Source organism: Vulpes lagopus, chromosome 5 (assembly GCF_018345385.1).
Source record: "Vulpes lagopus strain Blue_001 chromosome 5, ASM1834538v1, whole genome shotgun sequence".
In the NCBI taxonomy this organism is placed as follows: domain Eukaryota; kingdom Metazoa; phylum Chordata; class Mammalia; order Carnivora; family Canidae; genus Vulpes; species Vulpes lagopus.
Window position 1 is genome coordinate 75,818,124 of NC_054828.1, and position 6,000 is coordinate 75,824,123.

Below are 6,000 nucleotides of genomic sequence, written 5' to 3' on the forward strand. Positions count from 1 at the left end.
TTGGAAACCAATGTCAAAACTGTTTAGGATGCCATTAGCTGGGGAAAAATCAATTTAAAAAAACTACCCCGTATATTTTGGTAATAATTATGAAACAAACTTGGAATTGTTAAGTGTTATTTTCTAGGCCCTGTGCTAACTTTATGAGTTATCATTTCATCCTTATAATAATCCTATGAGGTCATTTGACCCCCGTCCCGCCCTCTTACCAGATAAGGAAACAGATTCAGTAACCTACACAGCTAGTTGGTGGTAGAAGTGTGATTCAAACACTCATCTCTTTGTCTACAGCATGCTTCTCTTAAGTGCTTATCATATATTTTTATGTAAAAAAGCAAGATACAAGATTGTACCCATACCACGATTATTATGTGTAAAGTAGGCACTTAAAAGAATGAAGGAAAACTGTCATCAGAGAGGGAGAAAAACCATGAGAGACTCTTAACTCTAGGAAACAAACTAACGATTGCTAGACAGGAGGTGGGTGGAGGGATGGGGTAACTGGGTGATGGGCATTAAGGAGGGCACATGATATGAAGAGCACTGGGTGTATGCCCAACTGATAAATCATTACACACTACATCTGAAACTAAGAATGGACTTTATGTTGGCTAATTGAATTTAAATTAAAAAAAAAATAGCCAAATGTGACCGGAAAAAAAATTAAAAGAACAAAGATTTGAAAGAAACAAACAAAAATGAAAGCAGTTGTGCCAGTACAGCGGATCTGTGGGAATGCTTTAATTCCCTTATTTCTAAACTATTTTAATGTTATCATGTTATTTTTATAATTAAAAAATTTTTAATGTATTTATGTTCAACCTTCAGGCTAAATTTGGTGCTCCCTTGGGGTGACTGCTGGGAGCTGCCTCTCTTCATTTCCGCAGTTCTCATGCCTGGGAAAATCTGTCTTTATTTGGGTTCTGAGTGCCACCCTTAAATGGAATAAGATTAGCAGGAGGCACCCACCATAGGGTTGTGGCTGCTGACTCTGAGACAGTAGATGGTCCGCCAGCTGCACCTCTGGATGTGGCCAAGCACTGGAGTGAGTGTGGGAAGCCCTTGCTCTATATTAGGTCAGGTTCACAGGCCGGCGCTGTTTGGACGGCTCAAGAGCATACCCATAGGAGAGCCCCCAGGTGCTCAGACCCAGTAGGAGAAGAGAACCATGGCATATTCCAAGGGAAAAGCTGAATGTGGCTAGAGGAATGACAGTACAGGCCCTCAGTTTAAGGTGAGGACCTGGGGAGAGGGAAATATTCGCAGGAAAAGCTTCATAGAGTAAGTGCCATTTGAAATTGGCTGTGAAAGTTGAATAAGATGGTATGTTCCAGGAGCTACAAGGAACCAGGAGGGGAAGATGAGGCCAGGAGGTGGGAAGTGCACTTGTGGAAATTGCTTGAGTGTACCTGTAGACACTCTGTAGACAGTAAGGAACTACTGAGTTTGTTTGGGCATCTGAGGAATGGGATGAATGATCAGCATGCTTTGAGGTTGACTAGAGGCAGGAGCTTGCATCCCTAGGCTGCAGGGAATAGACCCTGGAGGCTGGGAGGCTGTGGTCAACCATGAGGCTCCCTTTTGAACCAGGGATGAAATGAGAGAACATAGACAGAGCCTCAACCATGGGAACTAGGTATAGGGTGAGGATGGTGGTAGGAGAAGGAAGCCAGGGATAATGAAGTGATTTCAGATCTGTGTGACCATTTATTTATTTATTTATTTCAACAAAATTCATTCCATTCATTCAGTTAACACAAATATAATGTGGGTCTGCTCTGTACCTCATGCAGCGCCAGGACCTGGGGAGGAAATCTGTGGTAAGATGGTGATTATTTTACAGTAGAAGGACAATGGGTATTGTAGATCCCTTTTTTGGTATCACTTCGAATATTTTTGCCCCACCTGCCTCTTGTTCCAGCTGCCCATGGGTGAGAACCAACCTTACACAGGTGCATCTGACACCCCTCCAGATTTCCCTTACTGACACAGTGGTAGAACTCTCCTCAGCACCTATCCAACAAATGAACAACCCAGAACTGTTGATTAATCTGTGTAATAAAGGGCAAACCTCTGACCAGGAGTGGACAGAAGCGCTTCCTCCACCCCATCCCTACCACCCCGGTGGTTCTGAGACCTGGTTCTTAGCGTTTCTCCAGGGTATAGTAACTTAGATTGAATAGCTGGGCCTACTTAGCAGTGCCCAGCTCCATAATATAACTCCCTATTGGCTCTGCCTCCTTCCCTGCCTCTCTCCCCTTGGTCCCACTCTTGCTCCTGGAACTGTACATCTTAATAAAGTGTTAGCATATCAGTCTCTGCCTCAGACTCTGCTCCCTGGGGAATCTTGATTGAACCAATGATTCTTACTTGAACTCTAACTGTCCTCACTCTACTCAAAATTATATAGCATTCAGACCAAGCCTGGAACGTCAAGGTTAGTAGCAATACTTCACTTCTAGAACAAGTACAGCATAGGAATGTAGGTCAAAAATCCTGGCATTTCTGTTCAGCATTTATAGAGATTCCCATAGTTTCTTGTGTGTTAGTCTTTTCTGCCTGGATAGATCTTACCTCTAAGACTCTGTGCCTCACAGCATTTAGGCAGGGATGGGTAGGCAAAAGATGCCAGAAAACATCTGCCAGGTTGAACCAAAGTCATTCACTTTAATTTCCCTGGATTACATACTGTCTTTCACTGCCTTGCTTTATCTACAAACTAGTTTCCAAAGGGCATTTCCTTCTACTCCTTGTACTGCTTGTGCACAGCACTGATGGAAACTTCCAATTAGTGTGAAAGTGTAACCATGCTCCAACAGATACCCTGAGACTCTACAATGATTTATCCAAAGAGTTCCCCTTTCCCAAGCAGTGGTTTTGGAAGTTCTGCCTAGGAAATATCCAAGCTGGTTGCTGCTCTCATGCCCCTACGTCCCTCTTTCCAGGACAAGTCTGCTCTCCCATCCACAAATCATAACAACTTCCTACTTTTGTTCAACTTTTTAGTAGGAAAGCAAATTAAAAGTATAGAAAGAAATTATTTTCCCTTCCCCAGTTAATCAAAGACATCACCATCACTAATTTGTCTTTCTTCCTCTCCATCCCTAAAACAGTCTCAAGATTTGGGGAAAATAAAAAGTTGCTGACACACACACACACACACACACACACACACACACACACACACACCTGGAATGGCCTCTTATCTTAATATTTATAGCAGCCCTTCACCTAAAGGGCTTATGGGGGTGGGAGGCAGCCAAAGTGATGGTGGCCTTTCTCTCAGCCTTCTCCATCAGGAGACCAGGAGAGGAGGTATTGAGTTTGGAAAGGCCAGGGCAGTTTGGCTGGTTAGAAAGACTGAAAGGTACCCTCTGACTTCAGGGGCTGGGAGCTGTCAGGGCATGGATAGAATGCTCAGATGGCAGCTAAGCTTTCAAGAAGCATGCCTGGCTTTTCAAACATGCACACTTTCTGTTTCCTTTTCCTGGCACCCACTTAGACCCTGCCATTCCAAGCCCTCTGCTCATTCCTTCCAACACTTTCTGTCTATACTGCTGACTTTCTCTGCCAATCCAGCAGAGCACTGGGCTATGGGCAGCTCGGTTCATGCACAAATGATTTGTCTTCCCAACTAAACCTTGCAACATAATAGAGTATATATGACATTTCTTTCTATCACCCTCTGTCTCTAGCACATGTATTGTAGGATTTTTAAAACAGAAAGTAGCCTCTAGCAATCAAATTCAAGTCTTACTTTCCAGGAAACTGAGCCCTGGAGAATGAAGAGTTATAGAAATTCAGAGTTGAGCAGTCACCCAGCCCAACCTCCTAATTGAAGCTGTGATCCCTCCCCTGCCTGCCAACAGTTATCCGGGTTTTTCTGAGCACATCTATTGGCAAAACAGCAAAATGGTTAGGATTAGTTAGCTTGATTTCACAGATGTGGGGTCAGAGCCCAGTTTTCTACTTACACTAGTTGTTGAGCTCTTGTTTCTCATCTATGAAATGGTATGATAGTATCTAATTCATAGGATTGCTATGAAAAGTAATTTAAGCAAATAATACCTAATACCAAATGATTACTAAATAAATGTTAGCTATTATTATGCCATTCTCAAGACAACCCAGCCTATCTTCGGATAGCTCTGTTAGCAACTTCTAAATTTTCTTTTAGTTAAAATCTGTACTCATGGAGTTCCCATCATGTGTGAGCTGCCCTTAGTCATCAAGTGATTTAGAGTTAGTGGTAGAGTTGGGACTAGAATGGGCCAGGCTATCTCTGAAATACATGCTACATGAATGAAAAAAGAAAGCAATGTGCCATAATAAACTGCTGTTATAATTATTCCCATAGAAGCTAAGACAACAAAACGATTTCCACTAGCTTCAGAGCGAGTTATGATATAATCAGTTAAAATCACATGTCTCCCATCTAGTCTGGTGCTCTGTTCCACTCCAGGTATGACCTTAATGAGCTTCTTTCTGTCCCTTCTGTCTTGGAAAATCAGAGAGGGAGGTATTTGTAGACACAGGTAGATAGCAGCCCACGATGAGATCCCACCCATCTCCCCTGCACACACTTTCTTATGCTAATGAGTGAGTTAAAGGACAGGAATAGTTCTGACCTGTAAGTGTATTGGAAAGATAAGATTAGTCCTTCAGTTCCACAGGGGTCTTGCATCAAGACTGCAAAAACCTTCTGCTTCCAGAGAGCCTATTCTGTAGAGATGATGGTGCAAAGCATTAGGGATGCTTTTGGGAGCATCCTGGGTTGTTGAGGATAGGATAAACACCTTGAGCATCTGAGAAGACTGCCAGAAGTTTGTTTGGAAAAGCATTTACCAATTCTATAGCAATGGGGTGGATTGAGCATAGGCTGAACCTCACACTTTCATTCCACATCACACATGATAAATAGAACATTTAAATGTAAAGCACTAGAAAGAGAATTCTTCATGAACCAGAAATAAAGTTGTCACCCTACAAGAGGAGAAGAAAATATATGGAAAGAACCTAGGCAAGGACTGGAGCCTCATGATCCATAGAAAGAGAAAATACATAAACATCATCAAAACTACAGTTTTGATACCCAAGCAAGGATAAATAAAGGCCAGTGTTTCTGTTGGTAGCCCCATTCCTGGCAATGGGTTTGAATCAGAATTCCTGAGTAAGCTGATACCTAAAAAAGGAAGTTAGAAGAACTCTACCCTCCCTCCTGGAGCTGTATGCAAAAATGAGGTATCTACCAGTGGCTAAGGAAGAAGAGTCACCTGAATAACACCTACCCATTAACCTTTATGATGAGTTCAGGGCTTAGTATGACTATTTTCTCAGACCCTGAGTCTTGAGGCAAGCCCCAAACTAAAGATCTGCTTTGGTGCTGTGCATCGAAACTGCTCCACAGGGAGGTCATCATAGTAGAGGAGAGCATATGGGACATGCCACAGAAAGTGTAATGAAAAATTGATTGTGGTGATTAGCTTAATACAAGCTTAAAGCTTAAATAGTCTAAAAGCAATTGAATTATACACTTCAAATAGTATTTTAGTATCTTCATTCCCAGTATATACTCAGGAACATGGTGGGGAAATGGGATGTGTTTGTGATCTACTGGGACTATTGTGATATGAACAAAGCCCCAAATTCCATGTATTTCCTTCTTACCATCTTGGTCAGGCAGAAAGCCTGAGGTAAAGCCTGGTATCCTGATACCCTTGATTTAAAAACCCTGATACCACCTACCCTGATACCTTATAACATACCTCCCCAAAAGATTCCACCCTGGCTTATGTGTATTCTGGGTCCTCCTGGTTTAGCTCAGAGCCAGTGTTCAATAATCTCTGAAAATGTCTAGAAATTTCCTTCCCCCACAGTGTACAGTTACCTGGGAATTAGTTATAGGAAGGCCCACTTGGGAAAGGCTGGAAAGATTTGTAGCACATACTGTGGCAATATCTCGGGGTACTTTCTCAAGGGTTTTTGTCTTCCTTCCACTCA